This window comes from Pinus tabuliformis, chromosome 1_1 (assembly GCF_031772625.1).
Source record: "Pinus tabuliformis cultivar Carrire ecotype Pingquan chromosome 1_1, CPIR1, whole genome shotgun sequence".
Lineage (NCBI taxonomy): Eukaryota > Viridiplantae > Streptophyta > Pinopsida > Pinales > Pinaceae > Pinus > Pinus tabuliformis.
In genome coordinates, this window is record NC_142297.1 from 771,490,557 (window position 1) to 771,514,244 (window position 23,688).

General features: G+C 37.7%; 1 long non-coding RNA gene across 1 annotated transcript; it reads right to left on the reverse strand.

Annotated features, from left to right (window-relative positions):
• Positions 1-3,385: 3,385 nt before the first annotated feature.
• LOC149216286 (uncharacterized) lies at positions 3,386-4,052 on the reverse strand. The gene is made up of 2 exons (XR_016250545.1): positions 3,801-4,052; positions 3,386-3,695 (listed from the first exon to the last, which is right to left on the reverse strand). It is a non-coding gene; the product is annotated as an uncharacterized LOC149216286 (long non-coding RNA).
• Between the last annotated feature and the right edge of the window lie 19,636 nt (positions 4,053-23,688).

Below are 23,688 nucleotides of genomic sequence, written 5' to 3' on the forward strand. Positions count from 1 at the left end.
TGAAGAATATTTATATCAGGAACAAGACAAATGTTTCTTTTATTATAAACAACTAAAGTACAAAAAGGAATGATTTCACCTGATTCATCCTTTCGCGGGCTCTAAGTGGAACTGGACGAATCTAGTCTCAAGCTTTCAACAAACTCCTTCCATGACTCACTCCATGATATCAGACATCCTCACACAAGGAAACAAGGGTTTCCTGCAAATGGGGGAAGTGCTGGAAGCACAAAGATCTTCAGATCTAGTGAGGGAAAATCTCAGCAGAGTGATCTTTCTGTCTATTCTCTCCTCCCTTAGGCCTTCCCATTGAATCATTTTTATACTTCTCCCAAAGTAGTTTTTTAGTTGGGAATTCGTTGAGAACAGTTGGACCACGAGCATTAATAGGTAAAACCCGCGATCTCCGCCTGAAATTAAGGAGTTTTAATTTTTTAAGTGTTTTAAGACATATACGCGGGTTGGGTATAACACACGCATTTAGCTCAAGGCAATGTCACGTATAGGGAGTAAAACATTGTTTTTTGAATATTTGGACCAAGTCTCGAAGGAGGGGTTGCCCTAGGCCATGAGTGTAGCATCACAAACATCAAGAGTGAGGTTTGGAGCTATAACAGTCAAGTCTGCGATAGCTGAAAGATTTGATCCCCTCCGATCAACCTAGATTTCCGCCGTAGACGTAACGGCCACCCAGTGACCAAGGGTGGTCGTGAACCACATTGAAGGTTCACTGAAAAAGAAAAGAAAAAAAAAAAGTCAATCAAAAAATTAATTAACATAAAAACCAAAATATGAATTAACATAAAAACCAAAATATGAACTTATTATTTTTAGTATTTGTTAACACGACAAACTAAATATATCGTGTTGCATAAATATGAACTTATTATTTTTAGTATTTGTTAGCACGACAAACTAAATATATCGTTTTTAGTATTTGTTAGCACGACAAACTAAATATATCGTGTTGCATAAATTCTTTTGTTGTACGCTTTAGCTTCTTGATATCAATAATATGAATGTTCTTTCTTGATATCAATTATATGACTGTCTAAAAGAAAAAGAAAAAAAAATGTCAATCAAAAAGTTAATTAACATAAAAACAAAATATGAACTTGTTATTTTTAATAAAAACAAAATATGAACTTGTTATTTTTAATATTTGTTAACACGACAAACTAAAAAATGTCAATCAAAAAGTTAATTAACATAAAAACAAAATATGAACTTGTTATTTTTAATATTTGTTAACACGACAAACTAAATATATCGTGTTACATAAATTCTTTTGTTGTGCGCTTTAGCTTCTTGATATCAATAATATGAATGTTCTTTCTTGATACCAATTATATGAATGCTCGAGTAATTCACTTACGAAAGTGTCCAACAATCTTAGACCACCTCAATTGCCTGGAATTTGCATTCACAATTAACAAAGAAACAGGGAAAACTCCCTCCTCAATTGCCCGCATGAAATACTTCTCAATTGCCTGGAATTTGCATTCACAATTAACAAGAAACAGGGAAAACTCAACAGTTAAAATCACTTGTTAGCGAGGTGGGAATGTAGATCAATAATGAGTTTCTCTTCAGATTCTGATAAAAGCCCTTGTTTCAGATAAAACCCCTCGGGAATGTAGATCCATAATGAGTTTCTGTTCAGATTCTCATAAAAGCCCTTGTTTCAGATAAAGTAGATCCATAATGAGTTTCTGTTCAGATTCTGATAAAAGCCCTTGTTTCAGATAAAATCTCTCGTTCGACGTAGGTAATTCATCCACGTTAATATGTAGTTAGGTAATTCATCCACGTTAATATGTAGTTCTTATCCACGTTAATATGTAGTTAGGTAATTCATCCACGTTAATAGTTCTTATGGCATGTGAGCAGACAAAGAGTTTCATGGCTTTGCTCCAACTTTCTTGCTGAGGAATCCCACCAGCACCTCCCACCAGCACCTATTTTAAGAATTTTAAGATATATACGACAAAATATTTGACAGTCTTCCCAAAACGGTTAGTCTGGAAAATTTAAATTACTGCAATGTATACATCATTGAATTATATTATGTCAATAAGTTCAGTTTGAAATATATACATTTTTCAACTGAATTAAATCACATCCCATCCCTCACTGCAGGTTAAATTACGTCACTACGGTTAGTTTGAAATATATACATTTTCGAACCAAAATAAGTTACATCACATCCCTGACCTGCCATAAAACAAACTCTTGATAGGATATGAAAACCAATGAATTATAACTTAAATTTCACCAAACACATTATTGAGATATCTAGTTTCCAACAAAATAGAGCAATGATAATTTATATCTCTGTCATTGGTAGTTCCACATTAACTCATCTCCTTGTGCCTCTGTCACTTATTCTCTCTGTGCATCTTCTTCCGCCCCCAAAAATGGCAACATTTTCATTTATGAAAACCAGAAAACACAAATGCGGGATTTGTCGGTTTTCAACAACAAATTCCAGTTAAATTTTGATATTTTTTTTTTATAATAATTTCCAGTCTTCAACCTTCACGCGGCAAAACGAAAACAAAAAGAAATTGCAAGAATCCAAAACACAAGTTTTAGGGGTTTCAACGTTAAAGGTTCTCATAATTAGAACTGATTTTTTCAGTCAATCAACAGTCGCTTCCAGTAGAAATATCAAAACAACATGAATCTTTAAATAGTAAGCAAAGACAACTAAAGCTGCTGCATTTTCGATTGGAGTTGTCTATAATGCGACTTGCGACTTTTTGCGACTTTTTGCGACTTTTTGAGATTCCGGTGACGGAATCAGCGGAAGAAATTGAGATGAAATCATGATTTGTTGCAGTTAAAATGGTTTTTTAACTGCATATTCGGATTCAGCACCCTAAAAAATCCCTGGGACGGTTTCATTGTGCAGAAATTAGCTATGAAACTTGGATTCCAATAAATTACTGCAGGATTTTCACCTGAAAAAATCGCCGGAAAGGCTTTCAAAAAGTCGCGTTAAAGACTACTCCTTTTCGATTTTCACGCAGTTTCCAATTAACTTCTCCTTTTCGATTTTCACGCAGTTTCCAATTAACTTCTGAGATTTGTTCGGCAATGATTTCCAGTCTCAAGAAAAATGAAATTGAAACAAAATTTTGCAAGAATCTGAAACAAACACAAGTTTCAGGGCTTGAATGTCTAAGGTTTCAATAAGTAATTTGAATCTAAATTCTGCGTTTTTAACGAGCATTTCTAGCTTTAAAAAAGCATTGAAATGTTCTCAATCTAACAAAGAGATTGTTGTTAACTACCTGTGCTTCTAAAGTCTCAATCAGTGATTTGATTTTAAGTTCTCAATCTTTTAACCAACATTTTTAGCTTAAATAATAAAGACTAAAGGATCTTGAATCTAATAAAAAGAACTAATATTAAATACAAAATTGGTGAAAAGCTTATTGTTTGTGAGATAACGGCCACAACAGGGCATTTCTCTTGTTATTGAGATGTGTCATGATGCACATGTAGAAGAAGTTGTGGCCGCAAGCCAAGAGGAACACATCCTTCATCGTCTGCATGCAGATAGGGCACATAAAATCCTTGTCCAGCTCCCATTTCGAGACTCTGATAAAAGCCCTTGTTTTAGATAAAACCCTCGTTTCAGGTCTGGCCGTAGGTAATTCATCCACCTTAATCTGTAGTTCTTATCCCATCTGAGCAAGTCGGCAAGAAAAAAAGACTCAACATTTCTCATTAGTAGGCAAAAGGTAGACTCAATAAAGAAACCATATATTTTCTTGAAAAAAACTATATATTACCAGCAAGTTTCAGAACTGCACGCCAGCAACAATGGTTACGGTTGAGAATGAAAGCAATGAGCTTCGGGTCCTCCTCCACAGTCCATGTTCCTTTGTTTAGTCTATTCTTAGACTAACAGGATTGTCTCCCTATCTCATAAGGCTGATAGAGTCGAACTCGACACCTCTTGCAGCTAGCTAGCTATATTGATTAATAGAAATTGGTAACTCTGCCCTGTCTCCTTTATTCCTTCTGCCCTGTGTTTTCTAGGTCGTCGCGCTTCTCGCCCATGTGTTCAGCTCATAGATGCCAAGTGGGTTGCATGCAAGCCGTCAAATTTGTTTATTATATTCTATTATTTTTTTCCGGAAGGTTCAGCGGAACACTTGTGCCTTGTGTGACCAAGTCAAAAATAGCGGAGGTTTTTTTTCATACTTCGTTAATAAAGAGACTCTTTGGATTTTGATGTAGGCTTAACACTTTCATTATGTTTTTCCGGGTAACTCTGTTGCTGACATCCAAATGTAAGGTATCAATGAAGAGTCGACACCAGACTAAGTTTCTCCATGGTCATGGCTTATTTTAAAGTAAAAGTGGAATAAATTAATATGGGGAAGACTATCCTAAACTAATAAATTTGGGGGAGGCCACATCTCTGCATCCAATGGGTCTGAGTATTCAGAAGGCAATGCAGAAAATCAAGTTTTTTTTATTAGTCCTTGTCCGGATTATAGCGTTCGATCGAACGTTTGACCGCTTATTAATCCATCAGTTGACCGTTTTTTTTTTATGTTTTCTTGTGTTTTAACCAAAGTTTAATCGTAGCAATTTTGTTCACTTAAATTTTATCCAAAGTTTTAACTCTGAAAGCGCATTGTACCTCTTATTGCAGGCTTCACGTGGCCCCCGATGCAAGAAAATTGTGGCAATACTGTTTTAACCAAAGTTCTGTCATTTTATATACCATGTCATTTTATATACCATTTCCAATTTGTATTTTATCCAAAGTCTGGAAAATTATGGTGACAAACATGAAACTTAGGTGCATGCAAAGTTTATTATATAGCTGCCACCTCTCACGCAGCTGGCTACCACTGTCTGCCACCGTCTGCCACCTCTCAAGTAGCTCGCTACCACATTAAGGTACCTTCCTAATTTCTGAAGGAAAGGTGATTCTGTAAGCCAAATTGATCGAGACAATTTCCATTGCTATGCTGGATGGATGGATTGAAATCTTTAATTTCTCCGGTTTTAGTTTAAACAATTCATGGAATATTTCTACATTTTCTGCAATAATAGTTCTTCGTTTATTTATTTATTCTTTCCTGTTTCCTGGGCAGAGCACTGAGTGCAAAGAGTTGATTCATATTTGCAAGGTACCTAGCAACTCCATCCCAACACTTCTCGGGATGTGCTTATCTTTTGGGGTAATTTTGATTTCAATTGTAATCTATTTCAATGGTTCATTAATTATTTTCTTGGCTAATGGCGTTTTGTTTGTTAATTTCTCTCTTACTTCCAGCGTCCTCGCAAGTATACAGAGTGCAGAGGACCGACTGGAAAGGGCAGAGTGAGCACTGCTGCTATGGAATATTATTCCCTTAAGGTACCTTCCCAATACCTAATCGCCTGTATCGTAGTTGATCTATATGTCAATTTGCTTAATGGATTTTTTTTAAATGCAAAAGCTCTCATGGATAATTTTTAGGTATAGTGACGCGCATCCTCTCTGTAATCAAGTATAGTGTGTGATTCCTATTTGATGATAGACTCGAAAGAGACTGGCAACAAAGACATTAGATTAAATAAGGCCGATTTCGATGTCTTGAAATTCAAGATACTGCTCTGTTTTTTAGTCAAACCGATAATATACCGCATATTCTCATATCCCCAAATAATATAAAATCCATTCCCGTAGATAAGAACTGGGTTCTTTATGTAAATTAGGGAGCGTGGGAAAGGAACGGAGTCATTTATTCCTTTTAGTGTTACTCCGCCGAGGCTAAAGAACCTGATCCAGAACAGGCAATTTGAATTGCAAATTCAAATCTCCATCTATTTTGTGTTGGGTTTTAAGGTTGGTTGATTAAGGACGCACATAATGATCTGTAACATTCATTTTATGGTTGCTTAAGGTTGAACCGCTTCTCTGTTTTTCTCCGAAATCTGTGTCCATGTATATCGGATTCGTTTTTCTCTCCCCTGTTTACTTATATAGGTATAGTATGTAGCTCTACCGGCATATTTACACTACACTGAGTGTCCGTTAGCCGATCTGGCTCTAGTCAGCACCAGGGTCTAAGTTTATCTGCCTATGGCATTGTATTCGGGTAGCTTTGGAGCCTGCCAACGAGAAGAGTGACTGTTTAATAATATTCTTCCGCCCTGGTGGGCTTTCCATGAATCTTTATCCTCCCTACTAAGATTTCCAGTACGATATTGCTCCTATTATGATGAAAACACTAAAGTTTATGATGGTCATTTCTGTGCATGTGGACCGGTAGACAGTGGGATTCTTTATCCACTGGGACCAGAGGGCCGGCTTACTGTAAGCCTGTATGTTTTTATTTTATGAAACACAGTTTGTCTGATTTCTTTGTTTATTCATCTGCTCTCGAGGTTAGACCTGATCATGACTTTCACATATTTAAAAGATCAAAATTAATTTCAGCAAACAGTTATAATCATTACGTCACGGTGACGAACGTAGGTCTATTTATTTACTTTGATCTGGATGGTGAACCATCACAGCTCACAATTAATAATATTTTAATTTCATCTTTGGATCATATGCATATTTGGAAATTTTTGCAAATGATTGCGTCAACTTCATAATCAAGTTCGTTATGAAGGGATGAAGGTACATCAAAGTTCAAACAACCACAATTATTGCTTGGGTTGTAGTTGAACAACCACAATTATTGCTTGGGTTGTAGTTTTCTATATTTCGCCAGAGCTCTTCTAAATTTCTCGCTAAATGAATATAGATTATAGAAGAATCAATAAAGATTTCCGTCAACCAAAATCAACACTTGTTCAACCACATTTCCGTCATGCATTGTAATTCTCTGTATTTAGCCACGTCTCTGAACTGTCCCGGTTGTCATACATTTTTCCTCGGGTTGCCATACATTTTTCCTTACTCGAGAATCGACACTTCTTGAACCACGTTTTCCGTCATGCACAGTGATTCTCTGTCTTTAGCTACACCTCCCCAAAATATTGCAATTATTTAAAAGATTATTATATTTTACACAAGCTTATGAGATTTGACTTCCTAACATAATGTTTAGAATCTAAGTTGGCTATCAATGTGCTTAACTGAGTTAGAAATCGCTTAATCACTGCTTGTATCTATAACTAATTGATTCTACCTCCGCATTTCCAACCCTATTAGAACTAGAACACAAGGAACAACGGACCTGTGGATGGTTACACTTTTTAAAAAAACATTTGGTTCCATCTCTATTTCGTGGGTTAAATATTTAAATCATATGAGAGAAAGCGAGTAAGCATAAATCATATAATTTTTAAACCATAAGTTTGGCAATGCGCCTGATGAACATAATATTTATTGTATAATAATAATGTCACGAAAAGCTTAAGCCTTGGAGTACGATTTTTCTTCTGCTTATACAATCAACAAATGACACCAACGAAAAACAGTTAAGAAAGGTGAAACAACGGCTTGCTTGTTCTGAAACTGCTGGTTCTAGGCTTCTTTTCTACATGTCTTGATTATTCTATGTCTTGCTTATTCTAAGAGTTTGCATTGTGGTTGTGGCAGACCCCGGCAGGGACTACCGCCACGGCAGTGGCTCTCTTGTTTATGGACGTGACGACAACTGGGCTTCACAATTTCGATTATATTTTATCTTGAATTGTCTTCCCAATGGTATCTGATAGAAATTGTGAATTTTGTTTATAGTGGTGTTCCATAGAAATTGTGATGCATAGGGTAGGCGACCGTCAAAAAACTGTTCAAATTTTTTAGTACTGATTGAAGTCAAGTACTGATTAAAATAGATATTAGTTGGTATTTGCAAAAAAAATTAAATAAATTTCTAGTGCTCACTAAAATCTGTTTTGGTGATTGAAAATTTGGACAACTATTTTAATGGGTATTGGAAAATTTAAACAGGTATTCGATGCTGAAGGATGTATGTTATAAATTATTTCAATATATTTTATTTGGTACTTAAAAATTTTGAAAAGTCAAATTTTCTAATGTGGTCTAGAATCTGTTTCAGTGATTGAATATTTGGATAACCATTTTAATGGATATTGGAAAAAAATTATTGAAAAATTGGAACTATTTTAATGGGTATTGGAAAAATTTTATTTGATGATGAAGGATGTGTGTTATAGGTATTTTATGAAAGCAAATTACAGTTTGAATTATGTAATTTTTTTAGAATTAAGAACATGTATTTCGTTTAAAAGATTTGAGTATCTACATTTTTATATACTTCAATGGTCAAATAATTATGAAGAACTTGGGTGAAATTTATCAAAATTATTATCTTCTTATGAATGAAATGGAAAGAAAATATATCATATAAAATAATTACTACAACTTATTAACCTTAAGGATGATTCACTACTATTAAAATGCGAAACTCATTTACAAAATGGGTTGAAGTGTGATGGTGTATTTGCCCATAGGAGGCTAGGTGAAAATCATGAGAAATGACAAAATTTGAACATTGACTCTCTTACTTCATTATAAAATGGGTTGAAGTGTGGTGGTGTCTTTGGCCCTAAAAATCTAGGTGGAAATCACGAGAAATAACTAATGGTGAACACTGACTCCCTTCATTATATTGGAATACGAAAATGTGAAACTTTTAACAAATTATACTTTATCTACTAGCACAATAGTACAAAGTCTAGGCATGTTGATCATCATATAGATTATCCTCCACCTATTCATTGCCCCATTGTGTTTGGACTAAATAAATGTCAAGCTTATAATAAAATACATTTTATCTACAAGCAAAGAATCAAAGTTTATGAAACATGTTGAGCACCATATCTTCCTCCTACATACTCTTCACAAATGGACTCATCGATACAACCATTTTTAAAATCAATAATGAATAGAGAAAGTTGATTGATGGAGAATAGTATAGAAAGGAAAATCTTTTGTCTAAGATAAATTTAATTCTTTCTTATCCCACTAAGGCTATTTTGATCTAGAGTACAGGCACTAGAAGATCGGGATTAAAGAGAAAAGATCTATGATCTTAATACATTTCATGTATAAAATGTAACTAGGTTCGGTCATCATAAATATATTTGAGTCATTATGTAATGTACTTATCAAAAGAATAAATAAAATATTTTTTTTATTATTGTGACACTGACTTATTAAATCATGGGTTTCATATCCTATAATGTGGGGATATCCCTACCTTTGGAGATTCAAATCGATTCTAACTCCGGGCATGTTTTTTCATTTCATTAGCGATATTGTTTGTTTTTTCATTTTATTAGGGATATTGTTTTTTCCTTGTCATATTTAAATACCACTTACCTAACACAAATATGTTTTGACCTCGAAGGATATCTTGTGTTGCTCCCTTCCGATAGGTACAGGTCTTTGGATTTTCCTCCTTATTGCATTTCTTTTTTACATGTTGACATGTATGCATGTACACTTTTCCTATCCTTAGGAAATTAGTTTAACATTTATTTTCCCCTATTATGGAAGTTTTTCCTTTATGGTTGTTATCTCTTATTGTGTTACACTATGTATGGTTGCTATCTAACTGGTGTTACATGTTGTCTGGAAACACATCTTATTCCCTTATTTGTACCTTCTATTTTCCTTCTCACCCTTTTTTCCTAGAATGCCACATGCTCTTTTATTTTTACTATAGTTGGACATTTTCTCTCGCATAAACAACCTAACCTATTTTTTTTTACTACTTTTATTTGCCTGCATCCATAGATCCATTTCATCTGAAAAGTTGCAAGGTCGCTTGAATAGGGTGCAACATTGTCATTGCCATCATTTTAGAAAGACACTTTACTTTACACACAAAAACCATAATCAAAACAATGCTTCCTACTTTTCCTTGCTACTTCCAAACCTATTTGTTTGAACAAGCCCTCAATGTTTGCTAGGTATCTCATTCAAATTGCCTACCCCTTCCTCTCTTCTTTTCAAAACTTTCCTTCACTCAACAAATAACAATATTATGGTGGGTCTTGTTTTATTCTTGCTTTTCTTTCTTACCTGTGAAACATTTAACTTTGCCACATGAAAATTTCACAAATCATACAGACAATAACCTAACTATCTATTCGATTCTTGTAGCACACTTGTTCTTTCTTGTTTTTCCTTCCCCCTCATGTTTTTTTATCTTCCACACTTTTCCCTTCCATTTCTACTTTTGCTTCATCTCATTTTTGATAAACTCTTTAACCTTTTCCTTTTTTTTACTACAAAAAATTTTCTTCACTTTTGTACACTTACAATTGTTATTCACTTGCGGCACCTGTTTTTTTGACAACAAATCCATATCACCATGAAGCCAACCTTGACTACCAATGCACTTCCATTGTTGTTCACTGGCTCTACCAAGATGCAACCAATCCTCCAAGTTGTTTCTATCAAATCAATATGCCTTAATAGGACGTCAACCCCTCGCTATCGTGTCTCCCTTTCTGATGGTGTTCCTAGTCATGCGGTCTTGCTTCCTTTTTCACATCATGCACTTGCAAAATGTTGATAATTGCAAATAGGCTCTATCGTGCTCTTACAAAAATGATCATGCGCATATGCACATCATACTATTTATGTTGTGCAATGGGAATCATGCCCAGTCCTCCCTGGCTTTCCTCTCATTTTATGTCTATTTTAGAATCTATTTTCTTTTATTGTGTTTTACTTCCCCTCTACACTCACTTGTGCTCTTTCCTGCAGGTCACTTTCTATCCTCGAACTTGAAATAATCCGATGTGTGGCACCTTTACTCTACGAGCCAACCCCTCTTATTATCTCCGTTGAACAAATGTGCCATGTGCCCTTTTCCTCATCCATTGGATCTTCCCTTCCACAAACCCCCCCATTCAAAGCGAACCTACCAATTTCACAAATTTTCTCGCTTCACCTACAACAACTCTCCCTTTTAAGGCACTTACCCCAAATCGTAAATGTTGGTCCATCCAAGGTAGAGTTCTCGCAAAAACACTGCTTCATGCATACACCAATGCACACAGCTTTGGGAAATACTTCGGGTTTGCCCTGGTTGATTGGGACGACGAAGAAATCCATGTATCTGCATTCAATGACTTGGCAAACTCCCTCCATGCTCTCATCCAACTTGGCCAAATATACACAGTTTCGAATGGCTCCATAAAGGTCCTGAACCCTCCGTACAACCATCTTAAACAACCTTTTGAAATGCTCCTCTTCTCCACATCAAAAGTATCTCACCTTTTGGATGGTGATCAAACAATACCTTCCCGTACCTTCCATTTTGTGGCAATAAGTTCACTCAAACTTGTGCCTCTCGATTCATTTGTAGATGTTATCGATGTCATTAGCTTGACCTCTCCTGCCTCGATCATTCGCAAGCGTGATGGTTCTGAAACTCCTAGACAAACAATTTCCCTATGCGATAAGTCTAATAGCAGCATCGATTTCACCTTGTGGGGAGACCATTGCCACATTGAAGGTTGCATGCTCTCCAAACTCTGCATGGAATGTATCGTCCCAGTCCTTGCAATCAGAGGCGACCGCCTCATTGAGTTCAACGGGCGTACTATCAGAACTATCCCGATGACTTACCTTCTTATAGATCCAGATATCTTTGAAACACACCAATTCAAGCAATCATTTCAAGAAGAAGGCATCAAATATTCCTCACCATCACTCAGTAAGAAGTACACCAGTACAGCCAACAGGCCCATGCAAACAAAAACAGTTTCTGCCATTCTTCCAATGTCCCACGTCGAGACCTCTTCATGGGTTTCCCTCTATGTTATTGTTACAAGAATTGACTTGGATGAATTCTACTTCCTCGCATGCCCCCTTATTGTTGATGGGCTTCAATGCATGAAAAAAGTTGTTCAACAAATTGACAAGACATGGTATTTTTCAAAATGTGAAGGTTCCCTCCTCGAATGTGACTATCTCTATGTGCTTCGACTTGAATCGCACGACCACATTGGCCAACTCAAAAATGTGGTTGCTTTCAACGATGCCACCCATGGCCTTTTGGGCATATATGAAAAGGACCTTTGCCTCCTTTCAAGCGAGCCAAAATTTGTTCAAGCCATATTCAATGGGGTCGCATCACGTCGATTCCTCTTCACGCTAGCTATCAAAACATACACTTTCAATGGCATTGAATGCCTCCGCCCAACCCTCATGCACTCTAAAGAACTCCCTAATGCCTTTGTGTTTGCTCTCCTCCTGCAAAACCTTCAACCCACTCTTCCCTCTCGAAAAACAATTTCCAACTACCTATAAACATACCTTTCTCCCCTCTCCCTCACTATTCCATATCTCTTGCTCTATACTTCCTTTCCCTTTAACACTTTTCTTCCCATACTCACACAACCCCCCCCCTCTTCTCCATTAATGCCCATCCTTCACCTTGTAAACACTTTCCCTATTATGCCCCTCCCTTATCCGATTGCCAACTCCTTTCCCACCCTTCACTCTCATTAATCCCCACTTTCCCTTTCACACCTTGTTGAACCCTCTTGTCTGCAGAGTGAAATTTAATTTTTCTAAACTCATCTTCGATAATGCTTCGGCCTTTTGTATTTCTATCTCATTACTATATGCACCCTCTCTCAAGTTTATTGGTTCTCATGAAAAAATGCACAGGCGCTTCTTTTTTTCTCACGTGCATATCTGCCCATTTGTTCACTTGTAATGTATCTTCTATATACATGTCCATTCAGTCACTTTATTTTCACTATCTTTGTTCATCATGTAAGATTCTTTGGAACACACACACATTATTCAAATGCACATATGAATATGATATGCTATATATGAAAAACAATACACACGTAATGCTTCTAACTATGGTCACATGCACAAATAAGCTTCATTTAGTCTAGGCCAAATATGCATCATGTGGTTCCGTTTACAATTACTAATAATCGTTTGAGCATCCCAGGATGGATTACTTTACTTTGAACAAGTATAACAACCAAACAAAAAAAATATCATTCACACTTGTCTTCGTACTACACCTTCAATTCACATTCATGATGTTACATAATGCATACACTTTCCCTAAAAGCAACACTTGCACCATATATATGCTACTATACTTTGTAAGGAAAAAAAAAAACTTTAAATAAACAAGATTTTTTTTTTTTCATGCATGCTTTACTTTCCTTTGCTCCTACTTCACTTACACCTATGATGTCGAGACAACATTTCTTGTTTGACACAACTATGCAATCCACCCTAGCGAATAGTGCACAGAAGGAAAAACGAAAAAACCACTACGCACTTAACAAGGATAGACTAAATACACACTGTCACCTTCTCTACAACAATTGTCAATCCAACATTCCCTCTCAAAAAAACCAAAACCGAATGCCTCTTTCTTCTCAGGTTTGTCTTCATCCCCTAACATTCACCCAAAGTCTTCCACATTTGTTTCCATGTCCACTCGCTTCCCATTCAATTCCAACTGATGCCATTTCATCACCTCCCACTTTCCATGTGCAGTCATCCCCCCATGTGACTTCCTCTTCAACTACTCAGAAATTCGCCAACAACCATCTCCATCATGCACATCGTCACTTTCGTGAAATAATTTATGCACGTAGCCCCATACAAGTGTGCTCCACTTGTCGTGAAGCTTACCCATCAATGAAAAAAATGCAAACATTGTTTGTTCCCATTGTTCCTCTAAGCGAACTATCCATCGCTTCTCATCCTCAAACAACATGGACCTAGGCAACCAACCCTATGTCCTTGCTTGCCTAACTCAAGTTGAAGAGATTCTCATTTCCTGTGTCAACCCCATTCTCCAGGTAACACATGCACGTGGAGGGAAATTCAAATATTCCGGCCATACTATTAGCTTCCCTCAAGATATAACTAACCTTGTCACCTCCCTTCCCCACATTCTCTCAGAAATAGATGTCCTTGTTGTAAATAAAACCAACAATGACCACATATCCTATGAATTCTTTGTCAACATATCACATGTTCTCGCGGCTTTGTAGTTCAAGTTAGTATATGACCCGTACTACAAAGATGTACAACTTAACCCGCTTGCACTTTTCTCTTTTCTTGATTCCCCTTCAGACATTTCTGGTATGTTACACTGTCTCTCCCACAACTCCCTTGACCCCCATGAAGCCATCTCTGGAAATCTTGACCATGAAATTCTCCACTCAAACCCATCTAACCTTCATCCATCCTCCTTTGTTGCAAAACTACCAAATTCTCACACAAAAATTGATGAGATACTTTCCTACATGGAATCCTCCAATTCCACACCCACCCATTCACTTCAATGGCTCATCATTGACATTTCTCCAGTCAATGAATACAACACAAAGGGTCTCTTCTCTAAGGTCTTCCCCACCCTCTTCTCCACCAGCACTGGCATGATTACCCAACCAAGAATTTTAAAAGTTTATATGCAAGAATATGCTTTTCATCTAATGTGCTTCAAAGACAATCGCTTTGGGCAACATTCTAGGTTTTGCTATTACCTATACAAACTTATCATTAGAGATCGAAGTTAGGCAACTGCTTATGTCTTCATTAAAAAGGACCTTGATAATACCTTACTAGCAACCGTAGAAGACCTTCGCCTCCACCTACAACAACTTCCACCTTCGACAATTCCGGACCAGATTATGCGCTTTGGCTCATCCCTTCACGGGAGCCATCCCTTTTGGACCAAGGCTAAAGGGGAGCTAACAACATGATCATTCAATACAGTAACCCTACTTTATTATTCACACTAAGTGCAACTAATACCAAATGGGATGACTTGCATATGGTGATGCCTTCCAATCCTCCATCTAATGCACAAGATCAATCTCGATGGAGGATCCAAAAAATTGTTGCAATCCCACATCATGCATCTCAATACATCCATTGCATATTCACAATCTTCTTAGAAGAGGTTCTACTAAAAGGGTTCCTTGTAAAGGATTTTTGGTGCAGGTATGACTCTATCATTGCTTACCCTTTACTTTTCTTTTTTCTTTTTAATTTTCCTTTTCATGCATCCCTCTTACTTTTTTCCCATCTTTGTTACTAAGATATGAATGGCAACATAGAGGCTCTGCACATGTACATGGATTTCTATGGTTCGAAGATTGCACCTAATATGGATACCCTTGATTGGGCTGATGTTGCAGATGCTCATGCCGCCGAAGCATTTTTGTTTACATACATCATCGCTTGTAACCCTCGCCCTCTCTAGAACAAAACTCTTGGGTTGCATCGCTCATTTATACACGATCCCTGCCTCCTTGCGACAAATGAGATCTTTGCATCAAATGAACTCCAAGACTATGAGGAACTTGTGAACTACATCCAAACGCACACAAATTTTCATTCCTCTATATGTCTTCAAAAAAAAATAAAACTATTTCTTTCTACTATGGAGCCCCTTGGGAATTGTCTACAACTTCTTCTCTCCAAATTGATGCTTCCAGGCGGAAAAAATACACTCCTGCTAGAAATGATGACAAGATAAATGTGCACAACTATCATATTCTTACAATTTGGAGGGCCAACATTGACTTCCAGCCGGTGTTTTCACACCGTGCTGTATTAAACTACATTACAAAGTATGCAGCAAAAGCATAGTCAAAATCTGAAAGTTACCACTAAATGCTTGCACAAATTTCACAAAGTTCCCCCCTCCTGACGTGCCTACCGTTTTTTCATCCACAAACTCATGACCGAGCTTGGTGCTGATAGGGACATTGGTGCACAAGATAGATGTCATATTCTATAGAAACTCTCGCTTACCCAATGTAGTAGTTCTTTTTGTCTCACTCAATGTTAAACACATATTTTTCTGACGTGTTTCAAACCACTTGGATGCCCATCTTATATCAACACCCTTCATCACTTCATACATGTAAATACCTCATTCACCAGAGTCATTACCACTTATTGAGGTCGCACAAGACTGGTTATTCTCATCCCACCTAAAAACATCGCCTTTGAAGAACATTTTCCCTCCCAAGGTTATTCGTGTCATTCCTTGGTACGTTGTAGTCCTAGATAAAGATTGAACATCCTATGTATATTTTTGCTGGAGTGAGCTACTTTTGTACTTCCCTTTTCGTAGATTTTCTATCGACATTGGCAAAGCCAACAAGGCAATTGTTTCTTGTTGGGAGAAAATTGCCAACGCATATCAAACATGGCATGTTCACCAAGATCCTTTGGAACCACCAATGTCTGACTTTGAAGCTCCCTCCCCTGATGCAATGCACCCACCCCCCACAATAGACATGGAAGAACGGAAATTCATGTCTCAACTCCACCCAAGTAACAACATTCTCCTTGATGAGCTTGACATGCTTGGCCATTGTGACTTCGATGAAAACCATAATTGGGACCACTCTCTTATCCCTTTGCACTTGCAAGAAACGACCATTTATGCCATAGAATTCAATCTCTCTTCCACAATACTCCACAAATTTCCTCTCCAAATCCACATTCCCTTTCCTCCTTGTCCCCAAGCTAGCTCATGGAATTCGATATCATTTTTTCCCACATCTCCAACAATGGTTCCACCACATCATTAATGATGCTCATCCAAGGCACTGCTTAAAAAATTCCTTCCTATCCAACTCTATCAATGGGAAAACCCACTTCTCTTACTTGCTCCGACCGGTGTTGCAACATTCCACATCAATGCTCTGACCATACGCTCTGGCATCCACATCCCTGTCTCCTCTATGCACCCTCTAGAAGGTTAACCCCTCCTAAACCATCAAGAACAAACCTGTCATGTCAAATACATTATCATTGATGAAATGCGATTCATTGGTCCTAAAATACTTGCTCAAATTATTAGACGTTTATTAGAGGCCTTCCCATCCAATAGAAACACTCCATTTGGTGGCCGATCTATAATCCTAGTGGGGGACCTCACCCAATTTCCACTTGTTAAAGATACACCAATGTATGTAGGCATGTCCCATGGCAATGCTCTTTGGTGGCACTTCAATATTGTTGTTACACTTTCCAAAAGTTTCCACCAACAAGGTAAAGATCCTTCACAGGTTTTATTCTGTCAATGCCTTTCCAACCTTCACAATGCAATGCCCACATTCGCTGATTGGAACCTTCTAATGATGCACTCAAAATCCAAACTTCCAGAAGACGAGCTTGCGACATTCACCAATTCTATGCACCTCTATGCAACTAATGAATTTGTTGTGCTACACAATAAAACCATGCTTAAGAAATTGAACCTGCATATTGCATGTTGTTGTGCTGAGAAAAGAAAACAAATTCCCTCCTCCAACGAGGAAGATGAACAACTTGCTGCACAAGTGCTTCTCTGCATTGGTCAACATGACATTCTAACAAGCAACTTATGGGTTGAAGTAGGCCTTGTAAATGGTTCTCTCGGGAAAGTTGTCTCTATTCATTACACAACTGGTTCTCACCCTCCAGAACTCCCCTCATTTGTTGTGGTCAATTTCATGCACTACAAAGGTCTAGCATGGGATAGCTCAAATCCAAAATGTGTGCCCATCTCCCCTGTAACAAGGGGTTCTCAAAGACAACTACCCCTGCGCATGGCATGGGCTCTAACAATCCATAAATAATAAGGCATGACCCTACAGAAGGCAACAATCGACATTGGCACCATTGATCGTCAGGGCCTTACATTCATAGCCATCTCTAGAGTTATACCATTGAATGATCTTTGCATCTCTCCAACTTTCTCCTTCACATGCTATGCACACATGCAAGAAAATATGTACGTCCTTCGCCAGAGAAAAGAAGAAGCATACCTTACCTCCAAATCTGTGAATTGGCCTACATGAAGACCTTGTCTTCTTGGTTACTTTCCTTCCTTTGCATTCCACTTGCAAATGTTTCATCTATTTTCTCATGCTAACACCTTCAAAACTGTAGTTTTTTTAATATATTATTTTTCTACTATACTTTTAATTTCAAAATGTTAGTCATATTTTTTTCTTCTATGATTTCCCTTTCAATTAATGAATTTATACATGTTCACTTACATGCTTTCCCCTTGTTTGCAGAAACAGATGGATCCACAATATCTTTCTTAGCTCTACACATTTTTCAATCAGATACATGAACAAGAAGATTCTCTTTTGGATATACAGAATCAATTCCTGCGTTCTTGTACTGTACCAATGTACAGGCAGCACCAACTTTCCAACTACTTAAAACGATTAAATATTTCATGCATATCCTCATCCATGTACATGAAATGGATGCAAAAATACAACTTTGCATGTATTACCTCGATAACATCCCAAATCGAAATGTCAAATGGTGTTTTAGATACCACACATCACCTTGTATTTATGACTAGGCATTTTCCCTACAGGAAAAGCAGTCAAAATCAACATGCACTTTGGTTGAAGGACTTCAATCTTTTTTCACCACTTTTCTACATACTTCTACTTTTATAGAAAACAATACATTATCATTGATGAAATACGAGTTGGTCTTTGGAGTAGGTGTCCAATTAATTCATCCTCATCTTGCTGTCCTATTCCTATGGTTGCTTCCAAAGTATAAAGTTGGGCAGAATAAACCTCATTTTCTTCCTCTTCCTCCAACCATAAAGGTAAATCATGCTCTAGGGAAGGCTGACTAGGAGGGTATAGGACTAACTGTTTGGACATATGCCCATTCTTGATGGTCATATTCTCAGCTCTGTAGCTAATGTAAGCATCAGTTGTGGCCAACCATCGCTTCCCAAGGATGAGAGGGTAACCAGTAAGCTTAGCCTTACGCTGGAGAACTAGAAAATATGCAAGGTACTCCCAGGAATCAACGGAGACCATCAGATCCTCCAGAATTCCCTCAAGGGTGAATGTGGAATAGTGTGCAAGTTGCAGAACTGTTGTGGTCTTCCTCAATGACCCTTGGAGGTTGAGCTTGATCATGGTGTCCTTGGTCATCACATTAATGGCAACCCCAATATCAATCAGAGTGTGTGGGACAATGGTGCCATTGATGTCCACATCTACTATAGGGCTTCTAGGGCCCAAATATTAGGGACATATTACCTGCCCCAGCATTAAGTCAGACGCTGCCCAATGATGTTAATGGTAGGGGCATCCCTTTTTCTTCTTCCTGGATGCTTGAAGCATTTATCCTTAATCAACTTATTGTAAATAGAATATATTTGATTGCTTGGAGAGTGGGGATCTTTACACAAAGATTTTTCAATTCTCCCAGAAGTTCAGTTTATTCTGGGGTAGGCTAGAGTGGTTGGGCTAATCTCTCAGGAAAGGGTGGATTTGCTTTAAGGTTGCTTTCCTCTCTTTCTTCCTCAACCTCCCTATGTGGAGAGGGAGGTTGGTTATCAGGGAGAATTCTCCCAGATCTTAGGTTGATCTCCTAGATTTCTATAGCATAAGCTAGGTATGATGTCTCTCCATTGTATACTTGTTGAGCCTACCTATTGTTTGGGTTCGGATATGGCTGGGTAGGCATCTGGGGTTGCTTGGGTGGAACAGAGTGTAGGAGTTGTGGTTGGTTAGGTGGTGGAGGCAATAGAGATGGAGCATTATTGAATTGGAGCCTCCACCCCAAGAGTGGGGTATTCCACTGAGGTTGTGGTTGAACATAAGGTTGAAATGACTGTCTGGCTAGCTGAGAATGATACTGAGATGCATAAGACCAAGGAGTGGGTGTAGACCAAGAAGGATGAGCAAGGGGTCCCCAAAAAGGTATAGTTGTGGTTTGGTTGGGGTTGTAATATGCATGGGATGACCCTTGCATACCCTGCAAGTATGGCCTAGGCTTAGGAGGTCTCCTTTGGTTGATGTAGCAAAGTTTCTTAGTGACCCCTTCAGCTCCTTGATATACAACTTTGAGTCCAAGTAAAGAAGGTCACTTGTCTGTGGAGTGGTTTTATTCACAGACTGAGAAAATCTCAATATAGTTCAATGGGCATTCATTCTTAGGATACCTCTTGGTGCATCTAGGACAAAAGATGGACAAGGATATCTCTTCTTCCTCTTGCTTCCTTTTGATGTTCATGGTGTCCAATTGCAAGGCAAGGTTTGCAGAATCTCACTTTTGAAATCTTCCAACATGTTTCCAATTTCACCCTTGATGGATGAGTTGGATGATGATGTACTAGCCATAGGTTGACTACTGATAGGGTATTTGGTAGATATCTCCTCCTGCTAACAAATGTAAGGTATCCAGAAGACCTTCCCTTACTCCTCTAAGCAAGACTATCTTCAGTGACTCAAGGTCAAGTGTGCACCTGGCCCTTTTGTAACTGAGTTGGAATCTCTCTTCGTAGTCTTCTAAGGATTCATCCTGGCCCATGATCATCCTAAAAATCTCTTCTTTAATATCCTTTTACCTACAATAGTCCCTATATTTGTTGTTAAAAGCTTGTTGCATCTGAGCCCAATTTGTGATGCTATCTTCAGGTAAACCCATGAACTAGCGCAATGTTGCATCCTTAAGGTTAGATAGAAACAATTTTAACTTTTTCTCATCATTTGTATAGTCATAGGTTTGGCATATAACAACAAACTCAAATAGGAAAGTGTTAGGGTCCTTTGTGGTTAGGCCATGGAAATGAGGTAGAGCATAGGGGCTTATATTATTCATCTTAGTGTCCCCATTGGTTTCCATGATGGGGAAGGCATCCTCAATTCTCTCTCTATTCCCTCTATCATTTCGGTTTTCAGCCATTGGTTCAGTAGGAATGGGTTCTTCCTCTTCTTCTTCCCTTGTAGGTTCTTTAAATATGTCAGATTTCTCACCTAAAGGTTCTTCCCGTTCACAGCCACTAAAGAAGAGAGAAGGTTGATTGTTGGATGCAGTGGGGGTATTTGGCAAGAATTTCCCTAAATTGTCCCTATTCCTACGAGGCATGAATGGAAATTTTTTTGGGTTGGTTTTTGGAAGATTTTTTTTTTTAAAGCTAGAAACTACTTTGTAGAAATGAAATTGTTGATTGAATGAAAACTATTGACAGAAAAAACTACTTGCTGAATTGAAATTCTACTTGCAGAATGAAATTGTTGATTGAATTAAAACCACTAACAAAAAGCTACTTGCTGAATTGAAATTATACTTACATAATGGAAAGGAAATCAGATAATGACAACTGAAAGAAAGGAAGCTACTAGATTACTTTTGTAGAAATAAACTAATGGAAGAAAGTTGGAGACTAGAAATAGAAGAAAAGAAAGCAATAATCACATTCTACAGTGACACCTCCCCGACAAGGACACCAAAAAGTGATGAGCACTAGTATTGCAACAAGGATACTGCAACACTTGGCCTACCAACTTTACTTATTAACCCGGGCTTCGTACAAACTTGAAGTTGATAGTGCTATATGCATAAGTAAAAGTGAAATTCCTACCTGTTGTCACTGTTCATCTGGCAAGAGATCCCAGGGGTTCCAAGCCAGACTTCTATAGGGTCAGAAGAAGCTTGATTCTTTGATGGAAGAAGAGAAAATCTATTCTAAGAGAGAGCTACTCATCTACAGTAATGAAGAAAATAACATGTAATGTTAAATCACACCATACCCTAACTAACCATTTAAACAACTATGCTAAACATAATTGCTAACTCAACACTAACCTAATGTTGCTATCTAAGTTGCAGAAGTAAAGAGAATCAAACCATACTAAGGTGTAAGCAAGGAAACTATACTAAATCTATTTTCAAGTGGAAGAGTAATCAGAGATCAAAATCAGTGAAAGGAGGATGTAAGGAAGCAGTAATGCATAAGAACCATTGGATCAGTTAGGTTAATGGAAGATGAGCGGCGGAGATCGTATCGCGGGAGGTTACATAAATAGATGGATGGAAAGGATTAATGGGAGACGAGCGAAAAATATTTTATCACAAGAGACTAAGTTCCTAGATGGATGGACAAGATTAATGGAAGATGAGCGACGACGATCTTATCGAGGGAGATGAAGTCAATAGATGGACAGATAGGATCAATTGGAAGATGAGCGGTGGAGATCTTATTGTGAAAGAAATCTGCAGAAATGATGGAGCAGGTTTTTGAAGGCAGTAAGCAGTTTATCATGTGCCCTCAAAGCTATAAACGAGATTCTAAAATTTTATGTGATTAGCCTAACTGGGTGACACATAGCATGAGAAAACCACTTTTCTTGTGTGCTCTCAATTGGATAACAGTCGTGAAAGAATCCACACGAGATTGTACGATAGCTGTTGGATCAGGTGGGACTGATCAAGGGTGGAGATTGGCCAAGCTATTTGGTGAGCCGGTGATGTGATAATCATCGAATCAAGTGAGACATATCGATGGTGGAGATTTGGAGTGCATAAAGTAGGTGGAAGACTTCGCGTGAGATTCCGTGACAGTCATTGGATCAAGTGAGGTAGATCGACGGTGGAGATTTAAAGAGCATAAAGTCAAGAGTTGAAATGAATCAGACAGTGATTGGTCAGGTTTGCTATGAAAGGAAATCTATGGGTATAATCTGATTAAGACATGAATTTTTAGCTTCCTCTTAAGCATTTCAATGTGTCTACGGGAAGGGAATGGGAATATGAATGAGATCTAATGACACAAAGAGAGTGTTGGAAAAAGGCGATAATGATGAAATGAACCAAGTATTGCATCAAAACAACAAACTAAAACACAACCAATCTACTCTACACTGCTGTAATGGAAATGTAGCTGCTTAAGAAAATGAACAATTAAACCATGAATCATCTACTCTATACTGTTGTAATGGAAATGTAGCTACTTAAGAAAATGAACAATTAAACCATGAATGTATGCTAGAATAATAATACAATATAGAGGAGCTTTGGATACTAGGGTTGGGCCCTAACCCAAGAACTTCAACCCTCTGAGTTAATTCAGTGTCGGCTCAAAAAAAAATTCATCTTTATTATCAAAACACTATATTACATCAAAAATTGTCACAAGTCTTGCAACTATAAAATAAAGTAGAGTTCTACGATAGAAAGTCCAAATAAAAAACCCAAATCTATTGAGTTCCTAAGTGTCTCTACTTATACATCTGAAGTCTCCAACAACTTCCTTAAAATTAGGGAGGTTTGGCTCCCAAACTCAAGAGAAACTGGTGCTCTGACTTTCACTTGCTCGGGTGCCTTCTAGTCCTCACGATTTGGCTGCTTGCACTCCAAGCTAATGGAGGAATATTCGAATGGAGGGGTAGTAGATGAGAAGGATTTACCTCCTAAAATTCCTCTCCCTTGTTCCGTTCGAGTTTTTACCAATGCCTTTTCCAAAATTCCTTGATTTTATCTTTTATTCCTACAGTACATGCACATTAGACCACAAAACAAAATATCCAACTCTAACTCATCTCATAAAAAAAATATGATCAAAAGTATGCAATAATTTGTGAGAATAGTTGGTTTGACTAAGCTAGGAGGTGAATTAAGGCCCATATAATTACTCAATGATGAGGCTCATCAGTTTGGTTGATTGTCTAGTTGTGGTTTTTGAGAGTGTGTGTGGAGAATACCCTCAAGCTCCATGTGTTTTCTAGTGTAGAATTTTTGAAGTAGTTTGTAGTGGTAGTAGCGGTGAGTTGAAGTATGTTTCAGCCATCAGATTGGTGTAGTGAGTGTGAAGTGAAGTGTTGAGTGGAGTTGTGTTTGATGATATTTTTTGAAAGTTGGTGGAGTATTTGGAGATTGTACTGTCCTATTTTTTTTCTTCAATTTTTATTGTATAT